At 43.7% G+C, this 16,169-nt stretch overlaps 1 protein-coding gene across 6 annotated transcripts in view; it reads left to right on the top strand.

Annotated features, from left to right (window-relative positions):
- Positions 1-887: 887 nt before the first annotated feature.
- SOX5 (SRY-box transcription factor 5) overlaps positions 888-16,169 on the top strand; it is a 929,786-nt gene continuing 914,504 nt past the window's right edge. For 4 of the 6 annotated variants that reach the window (XM_037144815.2, XM_037144814.2, XM_053661998.1 and 1 more), the window contains exon 1: positions 888-1,243. The gene's annotated coding sequence lies outside the window, so the exon portion shown is untranslated. The remainder of the gene's footprint in view (positions 1,244-16,169) is intronic. The other 2 variants (XM_037144816.2, XM_053661997.1) reach the window with 1 other exon arrangement.

Genomic DNA, 16,169 nt, shown 5'->3' with positions numbered 1-16,169 from the left:
GGGTCTCCGCGCCGCCTTCCCGCGCCAACTCGGGCGGAGCGGAGGAGTCGTAGTCCGGCGCGGAGCCTTTTTCTCCCTAAATATCATTCCCTGGTTCTTGGCCATTGGGCTTTCGGCTTCACCCACTCAAAACAAAACCAGTTCGACCACCCCGGAGGCAGCGATGAGAGCGCCTTAAAACTTTTCTCCCTCCCCCCCCCACCAGGAGTAGGTGGGTGCAAAGTGCGGGCGGCGCGGACTCGCGGGCGCCGAGCCGGGCCGGGGGAGGCAGGGGTCGCTTTAAACCCGGACCTATCGCGGCTCCGGCCGCCGCGCTGGGCAGTCGCGGCTGCCTCCGAGAAGGTTCTGCGGGCATCTGCAAACCCCACGTGTGCCTTCGGGACGAGCTTTCCTGTGTGCAGCCGGGGTGGGGGCGAGAAGGGTCCCAGGTCACGGCCACAGGGCAGCGGGTGCGGTTCCAGCGCAGGGAAGAAGTTGACAAAGGGGACTTGGCTAAACGTGAACGCGTCTTTACCGACGCGAGCTCCATCGAGATCCAGAGAGAGCTCACTCTGCCTGCTCCTTCCGCCCATTCCTGCCATTTCATTTTATCGCTCCTTTAAGTGGAGGGCAGAATTATTTTTTAAAAAAAAACATTCCTGCATGGTGTGGGTAATCACCGCGTTATTTACAATCTAGTTACTCTGCAGCAGACCGGGAAGCAAACTCTGGGGCTCGTTCCTTTCGGATGGACAGAGAGGGCGGCCGGGAGGCGAGCCGCAGGGAGGAGGTCAGGGTGGGTTTGCGGGAGCTCGGGGGCGACCTGGAGGGAGCGCGAGCCCCCGGCGCCGCCCCCGCCCCCGCCCCCGCCGCCGCCGCCGCACCTCCCGGGGCCGGCGCCCGGCCGTGGTGACCGCCGGCTGGTGCGCTGCCCTCGCCTCTCCCCATTGTTCCTACTGTCTTTTTGCCTTTTGTTATTTGCACTCGCATTGTGTTGTTTGTCTCTGAAGCCGCCTCATGACCAGCAAAGGGATTTCACCTCGTCCTTGAGAGCTACACGGGGATCGCGAGCGAGCGAGAGACCGGGGAGAGGGACGCGCGCGCGCACACACTCACACACACTCACACACACAGACACACACACACACAGAGTGAGAAAGGCGAGCCACCAAACCCATCTCCACTCTCCTCCCGGGGGCCCCCAGCCTGCCACTGTGCCACTTTGCATCCCACGCCAGAGGAGACATTGAGGAGACCCGGTAAGGTGCGTGAATCGCAGCGTTTTAACTTTGTTGTTCGTCCCGATGTTGTGGGCAGACCTCCAAGGCGCAGAGCGCCCCTCTGCCGCTCGCCGTGCCCGCCACTCAGCACTCGTTCCCGGCTCCAGCTGGAGAGCCGGCTGGGGAGGGAGGGGGCCGCCACCGGAGTTTCCTCAAGTACCGAGGGAGGGGGGCTGGAACGGGGGCGCGGGGAGGCGGGGGGCGGCTCGAGACTGGAAGTGGCCCTGTCATCCTCGGGGGGCGCCTGTTCGGGGGTGAGGGAAACCCTGGGGTGTGCGCTCGAACCCAGACCAGGAAATGGGAAACTTTGTGTTTTTGGTGGGGAGCCTGCGTGCTGTCGCCGGTATTGTTTTCTAAGCGGTGACGGTGGAGGTGGTGATGAGCGCGGAGGGCAGGAGCGCAGGGAAAATCCTAGGCTAGACTGTGCACCTCCGTTAACGCCGAACGACAGACCCTAAAAGTTGGACAGAGCTCCTTCCCCTTCCTAGAATACACGCTCGACCCCCAGCCCACCCTACGACCTGAATGTTCCCCCTTTTCGTCTTTTTGTTTCGCTTTCTGCAATCCCTCTCCCACTACTCCCCCTCCCTCCCGCCCGGAATTTCGGAAACAAGTCCCATCCTTCAGGATTCTAGGGATTTCAGAGGCCGGAAGCTTTATTAATTGCAACTACTTACCCCCCCCCCCCCCCCCCCACTCTGCAAACGAAGTGGAGACCTCTCACGTGTTGTCACTTTAAGCGCGGGTTTGGGAAATCTCGCTTGCACTTTGGGGCTACAGTAATAAGCAAGGAAAAGAGGTTATACAAGTTGAAATCAAATTGGATTTGGAAATGTTTCCATTTGATAGCAGTTTCTTGCATGTTGATCTGCTGGCATCGGATGCACACGAAGCATTATTTACATATTTTAACAGTAATTTTCCTCACACACTTTGCAAAACGAAGACATTAATAAGTAGTTTGACCCTGGTGAATGTCGGAAGACGTTGGCCTCTGTGCGAAAATTCAGAGCGTGGTGAATGTGAATTCATTTCACTGTCTTTCCGTCTCAACTCAGCAGGTCAAAATGAGGAATTCTGTGAATATGCAGGGTGAGATTCTCAGTGTCAGCCAACGCAGGCACTCTGGGTGGCAGTCAACTGTAACTTCTTTAGAAAAGTTTAGGAATCTCTGCTATCCCAGTTGGATCCTCACAATATCCAGATATCCAAAGCAGTTTGCCAGAAAGGCATCAGGCGATTTCCCCAGAGGCTGCCTTCAGGCCCAGCATAGTCCTTAGTCAAGGGCAAGACCAAGGGAGATCTGTGGGATTTTGGGTAATAAGTGTGGGAATCTGCAAAGGGACTAGACAGAGTGATTTGTTTCCTTGATGCTCATAAATAAAGTCTCCTAGTACCCTTTAAAAAACACACACACACAAACAAAACAGGCCAATGCTGTAGGCCCGTAGGAGATTCACAGGGAATGGACATTTCAATCAGAAAAACCAGAGCACAGTTTTTGATCAGGATTACAGGAGTCAGGCTCGATTGCCAAGAGTTATTAGGTTAAGGACCAGATGGTTTTAAAGTATACGGAAATGTTTTTTAAGTTTGACTTTTACAGAATCTAAAAGGACAGCAGTTTCTTAGGGTCTTTACAGAACTGCTGCATTTCGATCTAGTTTTGAGGGAACTCAGCTGTATCGTGAACTGCTGTTCACTGTGACAGGGAAGGGATCTGGTTTCATGGGCTACATGGGACACAGTTCCTGAGGGTGCTCCTTCCTGATTTAAATATAGCTTCGAGGCTGAAGCCTAGATAAATTCAGCCACGATGATTTAAAATCATAAGCACTTACACTGAAAGTTCTGTCAGGCATTGTGCAAAGTTCTGCTGCTAATTATGTCATTAACTGTTTACTCCTTAGAACTACGTGAGATAAAAATCATAAGCATCGCTCCAAACTGATGCAATGCAGCCTGAACCCCTTACACTGGGAGGGATCACTTTTATTTGCCTAAAAGGTAGATCTTTCATCAGATGAGTTGTTTAAAAACATTCACTTGTGGGGGTGGGAAAGGATGCGCATAATTATTTAGTTATTTGTGTTAATTATATACCAGCATACTTGCTTGAAATTCTTTCTTTTTTTTCCTTTTCTTTCCAGTGGTCTTCTAACAACCTTATACATGGAGAATTGACAGAGTGTTTTTTTTTTTATTCGCTTGTGGGTTTTAAAAAAATCTTTTTGTAGCCATTTCAAATGGGCAAGAATGAACCAATCCGATGTAGACTTGAAAGAGTAAACACTTGATATATGAAAAAAAGAGCCTCAACTCTGTACAGAAACCCTGTACTAGTTTCGTTGTTGAGCTTAAACAGTTCTGGTTGAATGGCATGTTACACACAGGATTCAACACTCTCAGAGGTATTTGGTAAATAACCAGGCATTGGAGATCCAGTGGTTATTTCAAGTTAACTTAGGCCTGCACATGTCAATGCACATCCTGTTTAGACTGACACATGGTTTAGTGAAAGGAAAAAAATGGAATATGTGCCCATAAAGATGTTATCTATGGAGTACATGGAAGTCAAGAGTAAAGAATAAAAAAAGTGACTTTTATATTCAGGTGTCATGGCTTCCTTATTTGCCCTTGTTAGGGGTGCAGCATGAGCTATAGGAGAGGTTAAATTTTCATTCTCCAGCTAAAAGAATGAACTTGAAAGTTTGGACAATTTTTTTCTTATAAAGCAAATGAAAAAGTGTGGCACAGGGATGAAAAGAATGGACTGTCTTCTTGAAACAGCTCTATGCTTTTACTGAGTGGTAGGCAGGCATTAGGGCAGTATAAAACTTGTCTTTAATAATCTAAAATACACCAGATTTCAAATAATTTAGAGTTCCAATGTTGAACACTTTAGATTTTTAGAGGGAAGACTGTTGGGTATGCCTGCTCTGCATCACCTGGGCGAATTGCCCCACGGTGGAGAATGGTATAATCTGAGTTTTGAGAGTGACCTGGAAAACTTATTGGCCTGGGCCTGAAGTCAGTGCACTCCTATACACACTCGTTACAGTGTTTTAGCCTGCAAAATGTGGATTTATTTTAAAGGTGAAAAAAAAGTGCTTGGCTGTTTGATATAAACTATATCCTGAACTTAGATTTGTAGATAGTTAAATAAAATAAAAGTCCAATTTTGTTGCAAACAGTGTTTTAAAACACCCATTTGTAAGTTGTCCACATTTGGTTTTCATATGTTAATGATCTGGGATCTGAAACTTCTTTCAGAAAGACATTTTGGTTTATCTTTAAAAACACTACACAAAACTGTCTAAACAACTCTGTAAATAAGTGGTTCCAAATGCCTCAATTTGATGAATGAATTAAAGAATTATAGTTCTTAATCCAATTATGATCAGTCTAGTCTTGTTATTACAATTCCCCTTGGGGGAGTGTGGGGAGTGGGAATGGTAAATGATTCTCAAATGTGAGTGGGGTCTTTGCTGTTTTTCTTCTGTGTGTGATGTAGCAGAAATAATTACTCACGCCTAACATTTAGGAGAAGGGTTGTAGAGGTAGATAGTTATTTAGTGATCTCCATTAAACCAAGAGTTTATTTGCATGAAAAGTTGTTCTTCATAAAAGAGTAAGATGAAAATTTTAAGACTATGAAGCCAGGGTCTAATATTTTGCCTAAAAATACTGGATTTTTCTATTTAAAGGGGAAGGAGTGGAGCACTTGGGGCTCAGGAGTAGGGCACTCAGTCACTTTCAGGCACTTCCCATTGGGCCATATGGGGGCATTGGGTGGTATATTTGATAAGCTATACTGTATTCAATCTCCTTGTCCTTAAAATTAATGGGGACTATGCTTTTGGGGTTGTTTTCTACACACCTCTCCCCAGGTAGCTGCCTACCTGGGTGCTTTTGAATGCCCTTCTGACCACTGGCCTGAATTTTAGGATGGGCCCTTGCTAACTGCCCAGTTTGCTGGAATGGACCTTTCTAAATTTCTGCCCCATTTTAACCTCTGGCTCAGACATTAATTAATTCAAAGATGTCAATAGTTTATTATGGTTTAATTCTCTAGGTGTTATTATTATTATTAGTTTTGCAGTTTATTATGACCATCTAATTACTTAGGAAAGATCGGTGGGGATTACAAGTATCAAGTGAAGCTGCCAAGAAGAAATATTTATAGACATAGGAATTTTTTTTTTAGTACCACTCAAATCATACCTGATAGGCAAGTAATTACCCTGCTTACAGGTGAGAATGTCATTCAGTAGGGGCATGTTGATGAAGCTGGAGGAAAAAATGAGTGTGTTTGAAGAGTGCATTGAATAACCTCCCTTTAAAAACTGAGCCTTAAAATGTAAAATACTGCCCCCCAAAAAAGGTGGTTTTGGGAGTGGTTGTGGTGGTGTTATTGATTTCTACAGGTATAGGTCCATTCGTTCTTTATTAAAGTTTATTGGAAGTTACAAAAATTCACCTTCGCTACCCAGTTACTCCTCACTCAATGGCTCTTCATGATTGTGTGGGATCTCATGTCCGACAGTATGGTAGGGCTCTGGTTTGACCTCTAGTTGACGTTCCCTGGAAGCTCGGGTATTGAATTGTCACTAATGCACCAATTAAGTCTTGGAGGCAGGGAATTCAGGAAAGAACCAGGATGTGGAAGAGTTGATCCCACTAGTTTTTGGAGCATTTCAGTTTAGGTCTATTTGAAATTCTTCCATGACTTGGAGTCCTGAACATTCAGCGCTCTGCCCCTTTTACCTCTAAAGCTGGGGATAATAGTGCTTTTCTTAGAGGGACATACAGGAGTGACTCTGGGTACATGTCAAATTCCAGGAATAGGGTCTGGCATGAACTAGGTACTCAGTAAGTGACAGTTGTACTCTCCTCTTTCTCCAATCAAGTTTTTATGATCATTAATAATGTTTTAAGCTTCATTTTGTACTTACTTTGAACTCATTTGAGTCCAAGGAGAAAAATATATCACTTCCTTGAGGCTGAGATCAACACTTTAAAATAGAGATTCAGTTAACATCTATACATGATCTCTGACAATGTGGTTATATTAAGATGCTGTATCTGGTGCAAGTGTGATTTCTATCTTTAATTCATATAAATCTGCCTTTAGTAATTTTATCCTCGTAATAGGTAAAGGCAAACAAAAACTTTAGGACCTAATGTAGATCTCTTGTTATTCTTTTTGATTTCCTATTATGGATATAAACTAGTGAGATCTTTTTTGTAATTTTATCCATTGATAATTATCTGCCACTTATAATACATGTAGATAGAGAGAAATCCTACTTGGAGAAGAAATAAATCTGGCTTTGCAATAGTTTGCTCTATGGAGTCAGCAGTTCCTTCAAGGAAAATCTCATAGGTTTGTTTGTTTAAATTGGTTGCAAGGAGAAAGGAACAATAAATATACCATTGCCTGTTTGAAGAGGTGACGTATAATACAAACATGGAGAAATTAGTGGTTATTTTCTCTTCCCAATGAAAGAGGAAATTTCTGTATATGTACAACTGACTCAAGATAAAGGAAAAACTTTTTTAAAAGCAAAGAAATGACTCTGTTCTTGAATTAATTTTGGTCTCTTAATAAGCAGATGCCAAGATGGAGTTAAACATGTAAGAAGCTTATTGGGGGAGGGAGCAGGAGAAGCCTGGGACGGCCTTTTGCCAGTGACCCAGGTTTGGCATTTATGTCAGGAGAGATGGAAGGAGGGACAGAGGGCTGAGGAGGAAGAAGCTGAGATTAGGCTAGGCAGGGGACAGACAGCCACTGGAAGAGAGTCCACGGTTCCCAAGGAAGGGCCTGCATTCGCACCCCCGCTGTGCTCAGTCATTGGCTAGGAGTAGTCCCCTGAAGCATGGCCTTGGTGCACAAACGATGCTAGAGACATAGGGGCAGCTGGTGCGGACACCGAGTCCATTATATTCTTGCAACAGGAGACCTCAGTGGTACGGTTATGATTTGGCTGTATTGCCCAGGGGTTAATAGCAGTCACTCTGGTCAGGTGGACCTGCCACTAAAAAAGACATGGCATTTGTTTTTAGCTCTTTTATGCTTTACTGGCCTTCACTGTAAATGAGTATAATGATAGTGTCACCTCACAGAGTCCTAGATTAAATGAGGTTATGTGGGATTATATGTAAATCTGTAGTACTGTGCATGGCATAGAGGAAATACTCAACATGTACTGCACTCTTTTTAATGTACTCATAAAATGCAACCGAGAGGTATAGCTGAATTGTATCATGGGGTCATAAATTTATTTAAGCAATTTCTATGTCATGTCATTAGAAGGCATTGTTTATGTAAGCAAACATCCCTAATGTTTGCCGTTTAAAAACAGTACAGTTCATTTCTCATGCTTTAATCCTTAGTTTTACCATCTTATAAACTGTACAACACATAGACCAACTGACCTTGACCATCTTCAGGTAAATTGCCTTAAAGTAATAGGTAGACAGAACGTTCCCTTAATTTCCTTAGCCCTCCAGGCTTCCTTTCAGTGGAGAAGGAACTTGCACTGTGTAAGTCTGCATTTCATCTCAAGCCTCAAACACCTTGCCAGTCTTTGCTTCCCTGTGTTACTGTTCCTACACCAACTTGCTGCAGCACAAAGCACTGAACTCAAGTGGCCCTCAGCGCGAGCGCCTGCTGTGATGAGTCACAGAGCCACCAGCACTTTGTGGCGTTGGATTTGATCACTGCCATGAGCAGTCCTCCGCTTGTCAGCTAAGAGACCCTTCAGGGAGTTGTCCCTTAATAGAAAGTCTCTTTTCTTCCCTCCTGTTGTAACTTTAAATTAAAAGAAACCGTAGAGGAGCTGGTGGCATAGCGGCAGTTCATTCTTCTACCCACTGGGAGAACAACATCTGAGAAAAGACGTTATTGGACTGAGAATTGAGTTGCTGCTATTTTTGGGGGGCCGGCATGGGGGGTTACCGTGCAGGAAGAAGACTATGCCTTTTAGACTCTGTCGGGCCGATTCTCAGTAATGTAACGGAGAGCAATTCTGGTGTGTCGGCAAGGGAGCATTTTATTTTGGATGTAATACATTGCCTTAGCATGTCAGTTTCAAGGGGGATGCATGAGACCATTGGTATTTTGCCTCCATTTTTTAGGTGGCTCTGTGTATTGTCCTGTGTGGGAAACTGGCTCTGGGACAACTTCAGAATCCAAGGAGGATGAGAGGCAGGAAAAGGGAGCTAATTTTTGACACATTCCTCAGACAAGTGACCCCTCTGGGGACTCTGTGCCCAGGATAAAGACAGCTGACTGTGAGGCTTCTGGCACAGTTTTCCCCAAACAGTGAGTGCTGGTTATTTCAATGTCTCTGGTTCAAAAGGCTGATGAACTTCATACTTGTGAAAAAAAAAATTAGAACATTTGATGGCATGTTTCCTAGATGCTCTTTCTCCCCAAACGTCTGATTTAATTCTTTGCTGACCTAGGCTTTATATCCTCTGGACAGTAGTTGCTGATCCATTCCAATTCTGGGTAGGGCCTGCCCTCAAATCTGATGTCCGCTAAGATTTTCTGGTGTAATTTGTGGCTACTGAAAGCTGAAGTTTGATGTGTGGTACCAGCAGCCGACTGAGGGCTGCATGTACGTTCTTGTGATGCCTGGTGTTACTATGCAGTATTGGCAGTCTCTCATCTGCGTCTGGCATAATGGGTCTCATTTACTCTTGCACTGGGCACTGCTTTTGAACAAGTGCATGCCACTTCTTAGAATTTGGTCCTGACTTTTCTCACCCCCTCTCTCAGCCTCATCTCCATCGTACCTTCACGGCTCGGAGAATAGTAGTGTCCTTTCTGCATTAAATCAGGAAATAAAGTGATCATTTTAATGCACACTAAACAAACAACTAACTAAATCTGTCAGTATATTAAGACACTTAATGGGCCCATTATTTATTTCTAGGGACTTTCTCAGCCCCCCCAAATGCCCTTCTCTCCCTTCTTCCTTTTCCCTGTCACTGCTTGTTGTGCCTTATGAAACCTTCCTCTCACCATGAGGTCTTATTCTCATGGCACCACTGACCGCTTTGCACTGCGCTGTCTCACTGGATGAAGTGAGAACTGGAAGGTTTGCTAAATGCGTTGCTGCGTATTTGAAAGGGGTAACTGCAGCATGACGAGACATGTAGAAGGTAAGCTCGCTGAGGACACTGTGTTGTATCACAGCACAATCATGACGTCTGGAACAGGGCGGCAACAGAATAATTGATCGCTGAGCCAACGTATCTTGCAAATCAAGCTTCATTTTGGTTCAGAGCAGCCCTGCATGATGGGAAAGTGGTCCTACTAACAGCAGTTGAGCCTTTGACTATATTCCAGTGTAAACTTCATAGCCCACCAACTAGGTAGGTATTTTCCCCTTTTCACAGATGGGTCAGGTGCTTGCTCATTTTCCTTAGCTAATGAGCAGGGGAATCAATGCCTGGATTTCCATCCTCTTTGACTCCACCATTTGTAATTTTTCACTGTGCTGCGGCCAAGATACTGGTGTGGATTCCTACCACAAGATGGGAGCACTAACTGTACCTGCCTTTCTACCACAGGGGACAGGAACAGGTGTGTGAGAAGACATCTGCCACTGAAAATGATGCCTGAGCAGCACAGTGATTTCTAAATGTTATTATCAAGTGCCCTCTCTCCATTTATTAACCAAAAAGTATTCATAGAACCCACAGAGGCATGTTGCTTACACTTTACTTAAAGAAGTCCCTTTTCACTTGAAGTGGAGATTCTGGATACATACCAAGTGACATCACAGGAAGTTAAAGAACAGGGTTTCTCAAAAGGGATTAACGAACACCTAGTTGAAAAACACTGGGGATAGTTTTTTAAAAATCTACCTCTCTGACCCCTGTGCAAAGGGAACCTGAATCTTTGTGGTGGAAGCCCCATAGCCTGCATTTTTAACAAGCACAACAGGCGATTCTTTTGCACACAACAGTTTGAGAACCAGTACAGTAATAAAAAATTGTATTGATTTACTTTGGTAGTAAGTTACATATGGGGTGTATGGAATGAAAAGTAAGGTCCTCAAAGAAGCACAGCAGTGCCAAAACTAAAGCACAACATGAGTTGTGGGTTGGGTTCCAGGGAAGGGTGGCCAAGCCTTTTAGGCTTGGACAGGACTTTCTAACAGGACACACCTAAGGTGGCTGAGTACACTGAAGACCAGAAGTTGATTTATGTCTTCAGTTCTGTATCCCAAATACTTAGAGCAGTACCTGGAACATAGTAGGTGCTTAAAAATCTTTGTTTAATGAATGAGTAAAAACAGAGGAAGTATAATATGTGGGACATAATTAGCATAGTTTGCTTATGATTATTGTGGAAAAAGAAATCAAGGTGGGATATACCGAGAAGGAATCCCAGTGAGAAGACAAAAACAAGGTCTGAATTAGACTAATAGGGTGCCCACCGGAAAGTGCCTTCGTACACACACACAAACGATGCAAACACAAATCCAGGGCTTCTGTGGGATCAGGTCGTCAGGACTCTGTATTGTCTGGGAGCCGCCATCACTACATGAAGACAGGGACAGAGTCAGTTTCATTCCCCGTATGATCACAGGACTGGATAAATATTCGACAGGGTGTTCACCTGGACTGGAAAAGACAGGCTTCTTAAGGCACAAAAATGTCCTGTGAAAAGAGAAAAAATCTGTACCAGTGCTGACTGACTGGTGATTGTGAAAATGACAAAACTTCATAGAACTGTACTTTCTTGGTTTATTTAGAGTTTAGTGATGTTTCCATCAGACTGCTTGCCGGTCACCAAGCAGTGCTTTGCTTCTGGTGACACTTTCATTTTACTGTTTTGAAAATCCACCATGGTGCTTAGCACCGTGCCTTGCCAATACCAGCTATTTAATAAGCATTTGCTGGATAGTTCAATCGGGAATAAACAGTATTGACTTGGGCCTGTGGGTGGGGGGTAGGTGGGAAATTGGAAGCAGACCTAGAGAGTTGCACTCCTTTACTTCAGATTCCCAGAGTGACGGGCGACTCAGTGATTTTTAAGTAGGCAAACTTCCCATATTCGTTCGGGGCCTGGTTATTGGAATCGTGTGGGGAAGGATGTTTTGCTAAGGTAATGACTACAAAGGTAGGATTCAGCATTGTTAGACGAGGCAACCATTCATTGGATCTGGAAAGTCAGGCTGGAAAATGTATTGGAGGAAAAAGGTAAAAAGTAATTCTAAACTTAACAGGAGTTTCAGTAGAAAAATGGCTCTAATTCAAGCAGTGTAATGTTAACATCAATGCGAGTCTCATGGCTCAAGCCCCGCATACCGCTTTGGAAATAAAAGGAGATTGTGTAAAGAATTAGCAATACAAGGCATTTTTAAGTGCTTTATTGCAGAGGCCCGTGATACTCTGTGAAATCTATGCTGCCTCTTTCTTCCTGCTGTGCTTAATTTCAGAATCTGATGCTATTACCTATCCTTGGAGAGAAAAAAAAAATCACTCTCTGTTAACTCTTAAACACCGAGTTTAACATTGCATTTGCTTTCAACATAATCTTTCTGACATTTCTTGGAAAGACAGGGGTGGTGTATTTAGCCACAGAGGGTTTGTCTCCAAGTTTAGTATGTGGGAGAGCTTCAGGAGGGGGGGCGGTTTTACAGGAAGGGGGGGCGACTGGTAATAAATTTCAAAAGCGTAAGTTTAAAAATGGTTTCAGCAGCTTGAAGAATAAGGTCTCTGAAAGAGTTAGAAGTGATTGTGTTTGGCATGAATCCAGATCAGAAGCCAGAACAGGAGTTAACCCTTTACAACAGGTGACCAAAAATGTTTCCTGGCATGCTTTCTCTCTGTTCTTCTCCTGTCTAGCTTGAAAGAACAGTCGGTGTTAACTGATAGTTTACTCTTGCCGGGGACTGTGCAGTATATTTTTAATGCTTCTTTCTAGCAACTCCCTGAGGTAGATACAAATGTTGCCCTGTTATATAGCTATGGAAACTGAACTTGCCCAAAGTAGCACACTCGTGCCAAGTGCGCTTGGTAAGTGGTCGAACTGAGACTTGAACCCAGATGCGTATGATTTTGAAGACTGGGTGGGCTCTTAACCATTGTAATGTAGGAAGTATGTTTGAGTCCTATTGAGTCAGTCCTCACAAGGACACTGTATTTTCCCTTCTCTTTATATACGCACTTCTATCCCTCTGGAACAGTCTCTTCTCAGCTTATTTCTGAGCTGTTGAAAAGTTCCCCACTCTAGGATCTCTCTTTACAGTCTGCTGCATTCACCACTGTCAGGTCAATCTTCCTGACATGCTGTTTAGATCATGCTGGCCCTTTCTCAAAAATCCCAAGTGCCTGAGTACTGCACATGGAGGGGACTGAGACCCTTAAGCCTATTTTAAGGGCCTTACAATTTACCTCCAAATCCATCTCTTTAGGTTCATATTTGAAGCTTCCCCTTAGAGAACAATTTGCTTCTGATCCGGGTTTGAGCTGAACACAGTTTTCCAGATAACTCTCCAGTGACAGTAACACACCAACCTTATCATCTGTTCTCAGAATGTTCAAGCCAGAGACCATGGACGTTGCACCTACAACCCCCTGCTCACACCTGAACCCTCTATCACTCAGGCAGTTCTGCTAGACTGGCTTCTCCCCTCTACTGCAAACCTCCTCACCCACTGGTTTATCTTGGTTCCCATTCCTTCTGACTCCGTATTTTGGCTTTTTGTTTTATCTCTTCGTTCATTTAATAATTGACAGACATTCATGGGCACCTACTATGAACCGGGTACCATGGTGCCCACTGAAGACTCAGTGATGTGTGGAGCAGGCACACGCCTTGTACACAAGGATTTAAAGTTTATTGGGGAAGATAAACTGTAATCAGGTAATCAGCAGCCTGCATGATTGCAGAATCAGGAACTTCCACAGAAGTGCATACAACATACAGGAAACGCCTAAGATATATTGGGGAGGGCAGTCAGAGGAGGCTGCCTGGAAAAAGTCACATTTGAAGGGCAGTTAATGAGGTAAACAAAGACAAGAGGAAAAAAAACCTTTTGAGACCTAGGGAGTAGCATGTGCAATGGTTCCACAGAGAGGGGAGGAGGGTATCTTTTTGAAATCAGAAGGCCAGCAGGGCTGGAGCAGAGTGACTGGGAGACGGGTTAGACTGTAGAGGTAGGTGGGAATCACAGCATTAAGCCACCTTAGAGAGCTGAGTCTTCCTAACAAGGGTGAAAAGAAACTGGTTGAATAATTCGTGGCTATAGCATGTAGATCAAACTTAAGAGAGGCAGGCATGAATTTGGGCAAGCTAATAAGGAAGCTATTGCAGTGACCGGGTGAGAGACAGATGGCGGTTTGGACTTTGGACCGTGGCGGTAGCGTTGGAGATGCACACGAGAGGATTTCAGAAGCAAACACGGCGGGGAAATCCTCCGGTTTCAGGTGATTGGTAGCAATACTCCTCCCCCCATATTCTAACTCCACCAACCTAATGGGATAACCCCTCTGGTAATTACCCATTGTTTCCACATTCCATTGGTTCAGAGAAGAGATGCCTAAATCCTCGCGTCTCCCAGGGACGCTGCTGCCAGCTCTGTACCTGCTCGAGCCCTTGCTCATTCCGGCAGGTAGGTGTGCCACAGAAAGTGTCGTGCCTCCTGTTTACATGTATATGTTAGCCTTCGCATTTTTATGTCTGGCTTTATATATTATCCCTTCATATAGATTTCCCGAAACACTACCCATCCTTTAATTTCCAAATTAAATTTTAGTTTTTCACAGCATCCTCACAAAATACACTGACCAAAGATTTCTTCTAATTTTATATTTACATCTATAGCAGCTTTTATGGCTTTAACTCTATATTGTAAGCATGTTGCAGACATATTTCTTGAGAGATGTGAGTTTGTGCCTAGGAACGTGGAGTTGTAGTTCAATGTTATACTGTTCTCTGGGGCCATTATTTCCCTTTCTCGCTGGGCAATTTATGTAACCTTGTCAGTCTGTGATTCCCTGTCTGCAGAATGAGGATGATTATGTTTACCTCATACAGCAGTTGTAAGGAATCAAGAGAGAATGAATACAAACTATTTTTAAAATCCTTTGATATAATAAACTCTGATGTGATGATATTTTATGGTCATAACTCAGGAACCTGTATCTTATTCTTACTTTTGTCTATTTGAAGCTCAGTAAGTATTTATTGAATTCAGACTTGAATTTAAGTATCTTTTCTTCCAGAGGATACGAATATAAACAAGTCATAGTTGTTGTCTGTATGAACCAGGATTTGATAGAGAAGCTAGTAACACACACTGGTAATTATAGTATATCAGTGTGATGGGTAGAGTATTTTGAGATCACAGAAGAAAGGTTGGGGAAGGTTTTCTAAATGAATTGTATGAGCTGAGTATTTTATTAACCTGTTAAATGCATATTAAAATAAAGAGTGTGCATGTCACATAAAACTCAAAGCTATATAGTAAAGTATCACTCAATCTTCTGATCATGTCTACCTCATTCCTACTACTTTCAGCTCTGTATTTCTAAATAAAATATTTACCCCTTATGTTTCTTATTTTTATTTTTTAATCCTTACCCAAGGATATGTTTATTGATTTTCAACCAAAAGGGGGAGAGGGAAGAGAGAGAGAGAGAGAAAGGGAAAGAGAAACATCAATTGGTTGCCTCTGGTATGCACTCTGACTGGGGATTGAACCCACAGCCTAGGTATATGCCCTGAATAAGGATCAACCCCACAACCTTTCTGTGTACAGGGCGACCCTCCAACCAACTGCACCACCCAGGCAGTGCATGATTTTTATTTTTTTAAAAATGTGTGTTTTCGATCAACTTCCTAGTGCCTGGCTTTGTTATATAATACATTTCCTGACCCCTACTTCCTAATACCACACATATTCCTTTTCCTAGTGTCCTAATATAATTTCATCCTTTTTGGGGGAGAGTTAAATAACTTCATTTACTTGGACTATGTGAATGTTGTTTATTGCTGAGATTATTATATATTGATTATTTTACTTTGTGTACAACTTGTTTGGTTTTCCTGGAGTTAATAATAGCCTTTGTTCAAACCCACAAGTTTTATTAGAAGTGCTCAATGTTCTGGAATTTCTGAGTTAAGAGTTAAAATGGGTGAATGGCGTATTCAGGGAGGCCAGGGCGGTGAGTCAGACCTAATGGGAGGACTGTTGTATTACAGTGTAATTTAGAATTGTTGGAGCCAGATGATAGTCAGAAGCCCGTTGACTTCTAGTCAGTTACCTTATGCTTGTTAAGATTTCTGCTACATTGTGGCCCTTTATTGCCTCATGTGGGCACACTGCTGCCATGGCCCTGCCCTTGGTAAGGCTCTGAGTTAAGCTAAGTAGGGCCGCGGGTGGTGCTCTGAGAACGCAGACAGGACAACATGAGTTAAGAGGCATGGAGATGAGAAATAGCATCAGTATTTTCAAAATTATAGAGAGTTTGGTGTCTGTAGAAGATAAAGCACACGATAGGGAGCAGTAGAGATGTGGCTGTAATGTCTGGTAGGGGTCAGATCAAGGTGATCTCTTTATCTCAGACTCATACTCCAGATTCTGTCTTCTAGGACATGGGGAACCTTATAGTGGTAAGTAACATGGTCTGCTTTGTTTGTGAATGAAGTAATGACACATTAGTCAAAAAAGAAAGAAAGAAAACTGACTTCATAAATATGCAGCTAAAATGCTATCTTTGCACGTTTGGTGACATATTAATACTTTAGGGATCCCTGTCAGTGAAATTTTTAGATTCCACAGTCCTCCAGAACATGTGTGTGCATGTACATGCATAGACACCTATGAGGTCTATCTGGAAGAAGTCTAGCCATTTTTAATGTAGTAAGAATGGGGTGTATGA

This window comes from Artibeus jamaicensis, unplaced genomic scaffold (genome assembly GCF_021234435.1).
Source record: "Artibeus jamaicensis isolate MK-2021 breed Jamaican fruit bat unplaced genomic scaffold, CSHL_Jam_final contig_233, whole genome shotgun sequence".
Classification (NCBI taxonomy): Eukaryota; Metazoa; Chordata; class Mammalia; order Chiroptera; family Phyllostomidae; genus Artibeus; species Artibeus jamaicensis.
Note: the sequence above shows the minus strand (reverse complement) of the source record. Positions and strands in the feature narration are given on the sequence as shown.